General features: G+C 53.3%; 1 pseudogene; it reads left to right on the top strand.

Annotated features, from left to right (window-relative positions):
- Positions 1–11,738: 11,738 nt before the first annotated feature.
- LOC135270545 (small nucleolar RNA U13) lies at positions 11,739–11,833 on the top strand (annotated as a pseudogene).
- The last annotated feature ends 979 nt before the right edge of the window (positions 11,834–12,812 follow it).

The following is a 12,812-nucleotide window of genomic DNA, read 5'->3' as shown; positions in this document are numbered from 1 at the left end:
CCTCACAGCGATTCCACGTGTCTCCGTGCCCGACTCGCACACCGTCCACTGGCCTCACAGCGATTCCACGTGTCTCCGTGCCCGACTCGCACACCGTCCACTGGCCTCACGGCGATTCCACGTGTCTCCGTGCCCGACTCGCACACCGTCCACTGGCCTCACGGCGATTCCACGTGTCTCCGTGCCCGACTCGCACACCGTCCACTGGCCTCACAGCGATTCCACGTGTCTCCGTGCCCGACTCGCACACCGTCCACTGGCCTCACGGCGATTCCACGTGTCTCCGTGCCCGAGTCCCACACCGTCCACTGGCCTCACAGCGATTCCACGTGTCTCCGTGCCAGACTCGCACACCGTCCACTGGCCTCACGGCGATTCCACGTGTCTCCGTGCCCGAGTCCCACACCGCCCACTGGCCTCACGGCGATTCCACGTGTCTCCGTGCCCGAGTCCCACACCGTCCACTGGCCTCACGGCGATTCCACGTGTCTCCGTGCCCGACTCGCACACCGTCCACTGGCCTCACGGCGATTCCACGTGTCTCCGTGCCCGAGTCCCACACCGCCCACTGGCCTCACGGCGATTCCACGTGTCTCCGTGCCCGAGTCCCACACCGTCCACTGGCCTCACAGCGATTCCACGTGTCTCCGTGCCAGACTCGCACACCGTCCACTGGCCTCACGGCGATTCCACGTGTCTCCGTGCCAGACTCGCACACCGTCCACTGGCCTCACAGCGATTCCACGTGTCTCCGTGCCAGACTCGCACACCGTCCACTGGCCTCACAGCGATTCCACGTGTCTCCGTGCCAGACTCGCACACCGTCCACTGGCCTCACAGCGATTCCACGTGTCTCCGTGCCAGACTCGCACACCGTCCACTGGCCTCACGGCGATTCCACGTGTCTCCGTGCCCGACTCGCACACCGTCCACTGGCCTCACGGCGATTCCACGTGTCTCCGTGCCCGACTCGCACACCGTCCACTGGCCTCACGGCGATTCCACGTGTCTCCGTGCCCGACTCGCACACCGTCCACTGGCCTCACAGCGATTCCACGTGTCTCCGTGCCCGAGTCCCACACCGTCCACTGGCCTCACAGCGATTCCACGTGTCTCCGTGCCAGACTCGCACACCGTCCACTGGCCTCACGGCGATTCCACGTGTCTCCGTGCCCGAGTCCCACACCGCCCACTGGCCTCACGGCGATTCCACGTGTCTCCGTGCCCGAGTCCCACACCGTCCACTGGCCTCACGGCGATTCCACGTGTCTCCGTGCCCGACTCGCACACCGTCCACTGGCCTCACGGCGATTCCACGTGTCTCCGTTCCCGACTCGCACACCGTCCACTGGCCTCACGGCGATTCCACGTGTCTCCGTGCCCGAGTCCCACACCGCCCACTGGCCTCACGGCGATTCCACGTGTCTCCGTGCCCGAGTCCCACACCGTCCACTGGCCTCACAGCGATTCCACGTGTCTCCGTGCCAGACTCGCACACCGTCCACTGGCCTCACGGCGATTCCACGTGTCTCCGTGCCCGAGTCCCACACCGCCCACTGGCCTCACGGCGATTCCACGTGTCTCCGTGCCAGACTCGCACACCGTCCACTGGCCTCACGGCGATTCCACGTGTCTCCGTGCCCGAGTCCCACACCGTCCACTGGCCTCACAGCGATTCCACGTGTCTCCGTGCCAGACTCGCACACCGCCCACTGGCCTCACAGCGATTCCACGTGTCTCCGTGCCCGAGTCCCACACCGTCCACTGGCCTCACAGCGATTCCACGTGTCTCCGTGCCAGACTCGCACACCGTCCACTGGCCTCACGGCGATTCCACGTGTCTCCGTGCCCGAGTCCCACACCGCCCACTGGCCTCACGGCGATTCCACGTGTCTCCGTGCCAGACTCGCACACCGCCCACTGGCCTCACAGCGATTCCACGTGTCTCCGTGCCCGAGTCCCACACCGTCCACTGGCCTCACAGCGATTCCACGTGTCTCCGTGCCAGACTCGCACACCGTCCACTGGCCTCACGGCGATTCCACGTGTCTCCGTGCCCGAGTCCCACACCGCCCACTGGCCTCACGGCGATTCCACGTGTCTCCGTGCCCGAGTCCCACACCGTCCACTGGCCTCACGGCGATTCCACGTGTCTCCGTGCCCGACTCGCACACCGTCCACTGGCCTCACGGCGATTCCACGTGTCTCCGTTCCCGACTCGCACACCGTCCACTGGCCTCACGGCGATTCCACGTGTCTCCGTGCCCGAGTCCCACACCGCCCACTGGCCTCACGGCGATTCCACGTGTCTCCGTGCCCGAGTCCCACACCGTCCACTGGCCTCACGGCGATTCCACGTGTCTCCGTGCCCGAGTCCCACACCGTCCACTGGCCTCACGGCGATTCCACGTGTCTCCGTGCCCGACTCGCACACCGTCCACTGGCCTCACGGCGAGTCCACGTGTCTCCGTGCCCGACTCGCACACCGTCCACTGGCCTCACGGCGATTCCACGTGTCTCCGTGCCCGACTCGCACACCGTCCACTGGCCTCACGGCGATTCCACGTGTCTCCGTGCCCGACTCGCACACCGTCCACTGGCCTCACAGCGCTTCCACGTGTCTCCGTGCCAGACTCGCACACCGTCCACCGGCCTCACAGCGCTTCCACGTGTTTCCGTGCCCGACTCACACATCGTCCACTGGCCTCAGTGATTCCACATGTTTCCGTGTATCTCACTGACAACAATTTTTATTTAATTTTTTTGAGACAGGGTCTCACTGCTGCCCAGGCTGGAGTTAGTGGCCTGATCACTGCCCCAAACACAATGAACCATGGGGCCATCAGCATCGACTCCCTCCACCCCTCCTCAGCCCCTGGCCAGTTTCTGTCTCTGAGTTTTTCTATTTTGGGCATTTCCCATACAGGAGACCACACAGGTTCTGTCTCTGGTGGCTGGCTGACCTCACTCGGCACAGTGTCGTCAAAGCTCATCCCAGCTGCGGTGTGAGCTGGAGCACCCCTTCTGTGTTTGAGTCCTGCGCCAGTGTGCACTCCCTCATCTGGCTGTATAAACAGTGCTGCTGTGAACAGCTGTGTGCGTGTTTCCGTGTACAGTGTGTTTTCATGAATCTGGGTATGCACACACTGAGGCGGGAACTGCTGAGTCTCGGGGTGCTTCTATGCTGAGCTTTTTGAGGAACGACCAGACCGTTTCCACAGGGGACCAATGACTTTATGCTTACGTGTATAATGCACGCGGATTCTAATTTCTCCACAGCCTCACCAACGCCTGTTACCGCCTGTAAATTTCTTTTTACACTTACCAGTTTAACTTAAGGATTGTTCTTTTCTTTAACAATTAAGATGACCAATTTTAAACACAAAAAGTAACTTTGCAGGGATATTGTACAGGAGATGGAGAAGGAGGTCAGCTGGTGTGACAGGCATGGGTCCCACACAGCCAGTCTCGGGGGTGCTGGTGTGTTTGCCCCCGTGGGTGCCACACAGGTCACAGGGGGTTTTTTTTGGTTTTTTTTGAGATGGAGTTTTGCTCTTGTTGCCCAGGATAGAGTGCAGTGGGGCAATCTCAGCTCACTGCAACCTCTGCCTCCTGGGTTCAAACGATTCTCCTGCCTCGGCTTCCTGAGTAGCTGGGATTACAGGCACATGCCACCACGCCTAATTTTTGTATTTTTATCAGAGACAGGGTTATACCATGTTGGCCAGGATGGTCTTGATCTCCTGACCTCATGATCTGTCTACCTCGGCCTCCAACAAAGTGCCAGGATTACAGGCGTGAGCCACCACGCCCAGCCCATGAACGACACTTCTGAAGGTTGAAACTAGGTTGGGATCTTAGCTTCAGCACCTCCATGCCTCCCCCAGGGTGGTGGCCACTGCCAGCCACACCCAGGCCCACAGTCAGTGCTTTGCTCTCTTCTGCAGTGCCTGAGGGTCAAGAACTCTCCAGTGGCTGGCTGCGTGGTCCCTCCACCAGGGAGTGGGCACTCAGTCCCCGGCAGCTCGTGGTCTCCAGAGTGAGGAACCCACAGGGACAAAGAGGCAGCCTCAGGGCCTCACGACCTGTCTCCAAGTCACACAGCCTCTGCCGACCCCCATCAGGCCAGGCGTCCCCAGGTCAGTTCACACTCCACCCCGCTCTGCACAGCTAGGGAGGGACGGGCAGCTCATCGCCTCACATCCCCGGTCTTCTCAGGACCAGAAACCTCCAGCCCGCCCAGCTGCTCCCCAGGCAGACGTCCAGAGCCTCATCAGCCCGGCTGCTGCCTCCCAGAGGCCCTCTCCACCCAGGACCCTAAGACGTGCTGGGACACACCACACAGCTCAGAGCGCCGTCCCGCACCCGCTCACTCCAGGTGTCTGCCCCCTGCGGAGGACAGGGACGCAACACAGCCGGTCACACCGAGGGGGCACAGGCAGTTCCAGGACCTGGTTCTGCACTGCCCATGACACAAGGACCCACACCCAGGGTCGGCGGCCCTCCCGCAGCCCAGCCCAGGTCTGTTGTGAGCCTGCAGGGTTTCATGGATGCTCGCGCAAGGTCTTCAGGCAGGAGCCGCTCCACCTGGAGCTGAAGGGAGAGGGCCCTCCCTGGGCTCGGTCCATGAGTCAGGAGGCTGGGAAGCGCCCTGCACCTTTCCCCACAGACACTGCAGGAGCCCGTTCCACTCCGGCAGGAGCCCGTTCCACTCCGACAGGAGCCTCTGACCAACGGCACCCAACCTCAGGCTCCTCTCACCCTCTCTGCGGGCCTGAGGACAGGCAGAGGCAGCAAGGGCAGCAGAGGGAGACCCTCGTGAGGACTGACATCACGGGCAAAGCTGGGGCCGCGGCGGGAGACAGGTGTCTGGACTCAAAGGACACGGCGGGGGATTCATGTGGACTCCGCAGGCACAGGGATAGCACGTTTCCGACTGCTTGTTGTGAAAATAGAAAAGTGAGTAGGTGGTGAGCATGGCACCCCCAATAGTGCCCAGGAAGCAATGCCCCACAGAGGGGCCGGAAGGGCCGGGGTGAGGCTGAATCTGACCACTGGGCCCTGGACACAGAGGCCCCTGCTGACCGCATCTGGGTGAACAGTGTGAGGGGACGGAAATGGTGTGGCCACAGGCCACATGTCACAGGCCACACACCACAGGCCACAGGCCACTAGGTCCTCAAACAGTTGAACACAGCATGAGCACAGGCCCTGGCAATGCCTCTTCCAGGCAGAGGCCACAGGACCAGCAACGTGCATCTGCACGAACACTCGGGCACACGTGACGCCCCACAGAGGACGCACAGCCTGGCTGAGGAACACACAGCCACCACGCGGCGGAGCAGCCTTCAGCCACGAACGGAAGAGGATGTCGCCCATGTGACCTCACCGATGCCACATGTGGGCCCAGCACACCGGCCGGCAGGGCTGGGCCCTTCCAGCCTCCTTCAAGTGCAGGCCGTGAAGCGGGTGGGTCCTGCCGAGGGTGCCTGCAGGGGATGCCAGCCCACGGTCGGGAGGAAAGGACGGAGCCGCAGGGTCTGAGGAGCCCGTGGTGAGGGGCTGGCGGGGCTGGAGGGTGTGAGCTGCAAGGAGGCGTGGGACCATGGACTGGATGGCGGAGCCTTGGGACACACACTCACTGTCAGAGGCCGAGGACCCCCAGGGCTGGCAGGATGTCTGCATGAAGCAAAAGTCCCACGAGGCAGGCCCTGGGTGATGCCACGTCACCTCTTAATCTCCTTTTGAGGCCAGGTGCGGTGGCTCACACCTGTAATCCCAGCACTTTGGGAGGCCAAGGCAGGTGGATCACCTGAGGTCAGGGTTTCGATACCAGCCTGGCCAATATGGTGAAACCCCATATCTACTAAAAATACAAAAATTAGGCAGGCGTGGGGGCGCATGCCTGTAATCTCAGCTACCTGGGAGGCTGAGGCAGGAGAATCGCTCAGATCTGGGAGGCAGAGGTTGCAGTGAGCTGAGATTGCGTGACTGCAGTGCAACCTGGATGACAGAGCAAGACTCGTCTCAGAAGTCTCCTTGTGAGTTGATTTTTCCAGCAAACCTTCAGGGGTGAGCAGGGTGCCCAGGTGGCTCTGCTCAAAGCCTCAGTGAAGGGAACCCAGGACCTGAGCAGCCGGCAGAAGCCTAGGATGTTTTTTAGTCTCAGCTAAAAGCCCTTTTAATTACACACCTGGAGCCTCTGTCTGCTTCCTCCTTGGTTGCTTTTTGCTGAGAAAATCGTAAAATTTCCCCACTGGACGTTCAAAGAGCTTAAAATCTCAAGCTGTCTCTGAAAAGTGTTCTCCCACCTACTTCTCCTTTTCCCTCCTCCGCCCTCCTCCTGTTGTCTTTGATGCCACATCAAAGAATCTAGAATGGACTTTCAATAACGCAGACCCCGTCAGGAACCAGAGACCACGGCCACTCACGCCCTTTTGTGGTCTTTTTCTTCCCGTGGAGTGCGGAGCCACACACAGCCCTGGGCCCTACAGCGCTGCTTTGCTTTTCTCTTTTTTTTGGAGACAGAGTCTTGCTCTGTCACGCAGGCTGGAGTGCAGTGGCGTGATCTTGGCTCACAGCAACCTCTGCCTCCCAGGTTCAAGCTATTCTCCTGCCTCAGTATCCCGAGTAGCTGGGATTATGGGCGCTCTACCACGCCTAGCTAATTTTTGTATTTTCAGTAGAAAAGGGGTTTCGTCATGTTGACGAGGCTGGTCTGAAACTCCTGACCTTGTGATCCATCCGCCTTGGCCTCCCAAAGTGCTGGGATGACAGGCGTGAGCCACCGTGCCCAGCCGAGGATGTAAATTTTTTCTACTTGCTTCACCTAAGGGTCATCCCTTTACAAGTACAAATTTAGGGGTGCCTAGCTAACAATTTTTAGGGCACTAAAAGAGGTCAGTGGAAATAAAAACCATTTGAAAGCTGGCAAATGAAAAATCTTTATGAATGCTGTAAGTTATTCCTCTACGTGACTATATGAAATATATGACATTCCTATGTGATCTAAGATAATGTTTGGTAAATAAAATCAGCTTTTAAATTGTCATTAAAATAAATTAGGGGCCGGGTGTGGTGGCTCAGACCTGTAATCCCAGCACTTTGGGAGGCTGAGGCAGGCAGATCACTTGAGGTCAGGAGTTCAAGACCAGCCTGGCCAATATGATGAAACCCTGCTCTACTAAAAATAACAACAACGACAACAACAAAATTAGCCAGGCATGGTGGTCCGTGCCTGTAGTCCCAGCTACTTGGGAGGCTGAGGCAGAAGAATTGCTTGAACCTGGGAGGCAGGGGTGGCAGTGAGCCAAGACTGTGCCACTGCACTCCAGACTGGGCAATAGAGTGAGACCCCATCATCTATAAATAAATAAATAGGGAAGTCTTCAGACTTGTTGGTATCATACATAATTTTAGATTTTTTTTGCCTGGGTCTACCAGTCAGACAGATTTATACTGTTCTAAGGTCATAAAACGGTTGCTTTTTAGTATCTTTCATACTTGCTTGAAGTGTCTGTGAGCTCACGCTGTCAGGGCTGACTGCTGGGCTCCCTACAGCCCTGCACACGTCGTACTGTGAGCTTGGTTTAGCCTCTGGATTCTGAGGTCTGCAGAGGTGGCCACGGTGTGGCTTGGGGACATGACCTCGGCACCTGGACCTCCAGCCGCAAGGCAGAGCCAAACCCAGTGTGGCTTACTCCTGCCTGGCCCAGCTTTGCCTCCTGGTCATGCTGGAAGAATGTGGATCCTGTGGGCATTGTCTTCACAACTGTGTGCCCCATCCTGAGCTGTGTGCCTGGTAGGAAAATTCAGAACCCAGACAGGCCCTGCCCGTCATAGCCATCCTGGATGCCACAAGGCTACTTCAGACACAGGATGACTGCGGAAGACATAGGGAGGGTATCTGTGTAACAATTTCAAAATTATTTTTAGTAATTTAAAATCTTAAAGTCATGTTATGTTAAATTAAGCACCAGACAATCGGCCGGGCACGGTGGCTCACACCTGTAATCCCAGCACTTTGGGAGGCTGAGGTGGGCGGATCACGAGATCAAGAGATCGAGACCATCCCGGTCAACATGGTGAAACCCCGTCTCTATTAAAAGTACAAAAAATTAGCCGGGCGTGCTGGCAGCCATCTGTAGTCACAGCTACTCAGGAAGCCGAGGCAGGAGAATCTCGAGATCGTGACATTGCATGCCAGCCTGCAACGTCACAGCATCACAGTGAGACTCCGTCTCAAAAAAAAACCAAAAGTCTGCATCATTTCTAAGTTAAATGACTCCCAGCTCTTAGGGAGGCAGAGGCAGGAGGATAGCTTGAGCCCAGGAGTTCGAGACCTGCCTGGGCAATACAGCAAGACCCTGTTCTCCACAAAAAGGAAAAAAAAAAGACAAAAAAAACCTTGAAATATTAACTACTTTTCTTTTTTTTGAGATGGAGTCTTGCTCTGTCGCCAGGCTGGAGTGCAGTGGCACCATTTCAGCTCACTACAACCTCTGCCTCCCGGGTTTAAGCGATTCTCCTGCCTCAGCCTCCCGAGTAGCTGGGACCACAGGCACATGCCACCATGCCCAGCTAATTTTTTTTTTGTATTTTTAGTAGAGACAGGGTTTCGCCACGTTAGCCAGGATGGTCTTGATCTCTTGACCTTGTGATCCGCCTGCCTCGGACTCCCAAAGTGCTGGGATTACAGGTGTGACCCACTGCGCTCTGCCTGAAATATTAATTACTAAGCATAAGCTTAAGCTTATATACATTGGTATCTTATTTTTATATGGTAGAGGAAACTAAATATATTTAGATCTGTTAATAAAAAACTTAAGAAATATATCTCTGTAGAACATTATGAAGCGGCTTTCATCTACAAATACAGTTCGAAATGACTTGCTAAGTTCTGAATTGAAAATTAGGGTCACTAAGAGTTAACACTGTAATTAACATATGTCATTGAAACTACTAAATATAAGAGAAACAATTCTGCACGCAAGATACATAAGAAAAGTAGGGTTTGTTTTCCTTTCGAACAACATTTTCGTGTAATGTTAATCGAAAAGATGTTTGTTTACCTTTTCAGTAAACAGAAAACAGAAGAGGGGAAAGAGGGAGAGACGCTGTGTGCCTCGTGCTGTCTTTATCAGCTCTACTGACTGCTCGGGACACCAAGTCTTCTCTCCATCGGAGTAAAGGCTTTGCTTTTGGACATCTCTGAATTACCAATTTGGTTAATGAATGACTTATTTTACAGTGGCCTGTGATCCCATTTTGAAATTGTGTTAAGCGTTTGATATTTGACATGCTTCCCAAAACCAAACTTCAAGTTCTAAAATTAAGGTTTTTATGACCTGAACTAATTTGGACATAACAAAAGGAACCCCCAGAAGTCGAAGGGAGATGTATGAGGCTGATTCGGGGTGTTAAAATCATACAGGAGGCATCAACAAATATGAAGTGCTGTTTGAGTTATATTTGTATAAATGTATTACTCACATATGTTCCAAAATTGTAAGAGATTCCTAAAAATTCTGACATGTCTTGGTATATGGTGTCAGTCCTAATTAGCATTATATGTTAAACTGTTCTATCCACAGAAGTAATCAAATTCACTGTCAACTGCATCTTCACCCACGACTACTCTAAGTCTTTCGTTGTCCACAGAAAATTACTGTTTTACTTTGATTCTTCTCAAAATGCAGTTTAAGGCCAGGCGCGGTGGCTCACGCCTGTAATCCCAGCACTTTGGGAGGCCGAGGCGGGCGGATCAGTTGAGATCAGGAGTTTGAGACAAGCCTGGCTAACATGGTGAAACCCCATCTCTACTAAAAATACAAAAGTTAGCCGGGCGTGGTGGTACATGCCTGTAATCCCAGCTACCTGGAGGCTGAGGCAGGAGAATCACTTGAACCCAAGAGGCAGAGGTTGCAGTGAGCCAAGATCATACCACTGTACTCCAGCCTGGGCAACAGAGCGAGGCTCTGTCTCAAAAGAAAATAAAATACTAAAATAAAATATAATATAATAAGCTACAGTACAAAATTTGCATTTTCATCAAGGAAATTCATGGAAAGGACACTGACAAGCACACGGGCTTCTGCCAACTTGGGAGATCACACCAATGGACCAGACAAAAACCTCCAGGACTCTCATCAAAAGCTGATGCATTCATGAGGATTGCTAACCCAACATCAACAGAAAAAAAGCAGATGCCATGGAACTGAGCTGACAGAGGACTGAAACACTTTTTACGACTTTCTGTTGTTGCTGAAACCTTGCTGACTCTTCTAATATTTTGTTTTCCAGAGTAAAAAAACCTTTTCTTTTTGAGCTATTTATAGCTATAGCAATTGGGTGACATATACTTTTGTGAGCAAAAATGAAACATTTGTCTTTTTCTCTACCTGATTTCTCAGAAATCTGGAAGCGATTCATGAGTATTCTTATTTTCAATGTAGTTCTTTGCATAAGTTCAATAAGAATCTGCTTTCCTGCCAGGCGCAGGGGCTCACGCCTGTAATCCCAGAACTTTGGGAGGCCCAGGCGGGCGGATCACTAGGTCAGGGGTTCGAGACCAGCCTGGCCAGCATGGTGAAACCCTGTCTCTACTAAAATACAAAAATTAGCCGGGCGTGGTGGTGCATGCCTGTAGTCCCAGCTACCCGGAGGCTGAGGCAGGAGAATCGCTTGAACCTGGGAGGCAGAGGTTGCAGTGAGCCGAGATCACGCCACTGCACTCCAGCCTGGCGACGGAGCTAAAAACAAAAAAAAGAGTCTGTTTTCCTTGTAACGGGACACAATTGGAGACCCTGGTTGTTCTACGCAGGCTTTGACTGGAATGACGTGTTTTCAGATATGACCACGCTGCTTTGAGGAACTGAGGTTCTCTTTACAGAGCCAATAAAAAGCCCCTTGGAAAGACTGGACTGGTGCCCTGTTTACATAGTTCCCTTACAAGGTTCCTGGCCTTCAGGTAAGTAAAGAATGTCACTTTCAGCCAGGTGTGATGGCTCACGCCTGCAATCCCAGCACTTTGGGAGGCTGAGGCGGGTAGATCACAGGGTCAGGAGTTCAAGACCATCCTGGCCAACCTGGTGAAACCCCATCTCTACTAAAATACAAATTACCCAGGCATAGTGGTGAGCGCCTGTAATCCCAGCTACTTGGGAGCCTGAGGCCGTGGAATCGCTCGAACCCAGGAGGTGGAGATTGCAGTGAGCTGAGATCGCAGCATTGCACTCCAGTCTGGCAACAGAGCAAGACTCAAAAAAAAAAAAAGAATGTCACTTTCTGACAGATCCAGGAACTTCAAGACAGTTTGGGACCTGGAGGAGAGACATTCACCCTCCAATTCATAGAGGTATTATAAGTACAGTGTGAGGGGCAGCCCTTGGCTTGGCCTCCTAGACATGGGCAGTGTTTGTTTGCTTTAGAGACAGGGTCTCACTCTGTCACCCAGGCTGAAGTGCAGTGGTGCGATCACAGCTCACTGCAGCCTCAATCTCCTGGGCTCAAGTGATCCTCCCATCTCAGCCTCCTGATAGCTGGGACTACAGGTGTGCACCATTATGCCCAGGTAATTTTTTAATTTTTTGTGGAGACAGGGGTCTCACTATATTACCCAGGTTGGTCTCCAACTCCTGGGATCAATCAATCCTCCTGCCTCAGCCTCCCAAAGTGCTGGGATTACAGGCATGAGCCACCATGCCCAGCCCTCAAGTGGCTTTTAAAGGTCTAATCTGATGCTTTTGTAGTTCATAAGCACGATGATTGGCTCATGTGCAAGATACGTTGCCCTCAAACCTTCTTATGACATCAGCACGTTACCTGTCTGACGTGGGGGAAAATAGTCTAATCTGAAATTCCTTTTGACAAAGTTCCAGCCAATTTAAAAAGGAGCCTATATGGCCAATCACCAGTTGTACTTCATGCAAATCATCAGGCCAAATGTAATCATAAAATTTATCTTATAAGTAAATTGGTCTTACCAAGATTTATCTTTGGTAGAAATGGGGAAGCAGAGAGAGAAAAATTATGTTTCAGAGAAAAACTGTAGCATACCTGTTACTGGATTCTAGCCCTGACCATTGTATTTTTTATTTTCCCACAATTTGGACTAAATCCTAAACAATCTTCTGGCTACAAGTCTCTAAAGAAGAGCCTGGCTGGGTACAGTGATTCCTACCTGTAATCCCAGCACTTTGGGAGGTGCAGGTGAGAGGATTGCTTGGGCTCAGGAGTTCGAGACTAGGCTGGGCAAGGTGACAAGACCTAGTTTCTACCAAAATTTTTTAAAAATTAGCCAGTCCTGGTGAACACCTGTATTCCCAGCTACTCGGGAGGCAGAGACAAGAGGAACCTTTGATCCCAAGAGTTCAAGGCTGTGATGAGTGGGAATCGTGCCTCTGCACTCCAGGGTAGGGGACAGAGCAGGACCTGGTCTCCTAATAAACAAAAACAAAGAAGAACCTGGATCTTAGTTTCTTCACGTTTTTAGTCGTCTCCCTAATGGAACAGGTTTTTCATCCTGGCATACAAATTGGTTATAATCCTATGTGTTACTTCTGAGAAAACTAAAATTATGGTGTTTCTAGAAACTAGAGATGATTCAACAGATGACAGCAGCTCTATAAATTAATGACTTCACTGAGGTCTCATGTTTGCCACCCTGGCATGCCATTCCAATTCAGTTTTTGGCTTTTTTTTTTTTGAGATGGAGTTTCACTGTTTCACCCAGGCTGCAGTACAGTAGCGTGATCTCAGCTCACTACAACCTCCGCCTCCTGGGTTCAGACGATTTTCCTGCCTCAGCTTCC

Source organism: Aotus nancymaae, unplaced genomic scaffold (assembly GCF_030222135.1).
Source record: "Aotus nancymaae isolate 86718 unplaced genomic scaffold, 86718_ANA_hifiasm-v0.15.2.pri h1tg000063l, whole genome shotgun sequence".
Classification (NCBI taxonomy): Eukaryota; Metazoa; Chordata; class Mammalia; order Primates; family Aotidae; genus Aotus; species Aotus nancymaae.
Note: the sequence above shows the minus strand (reverse complement) of the source record. Positions and strands in the feature narration are given on the sequence as shown.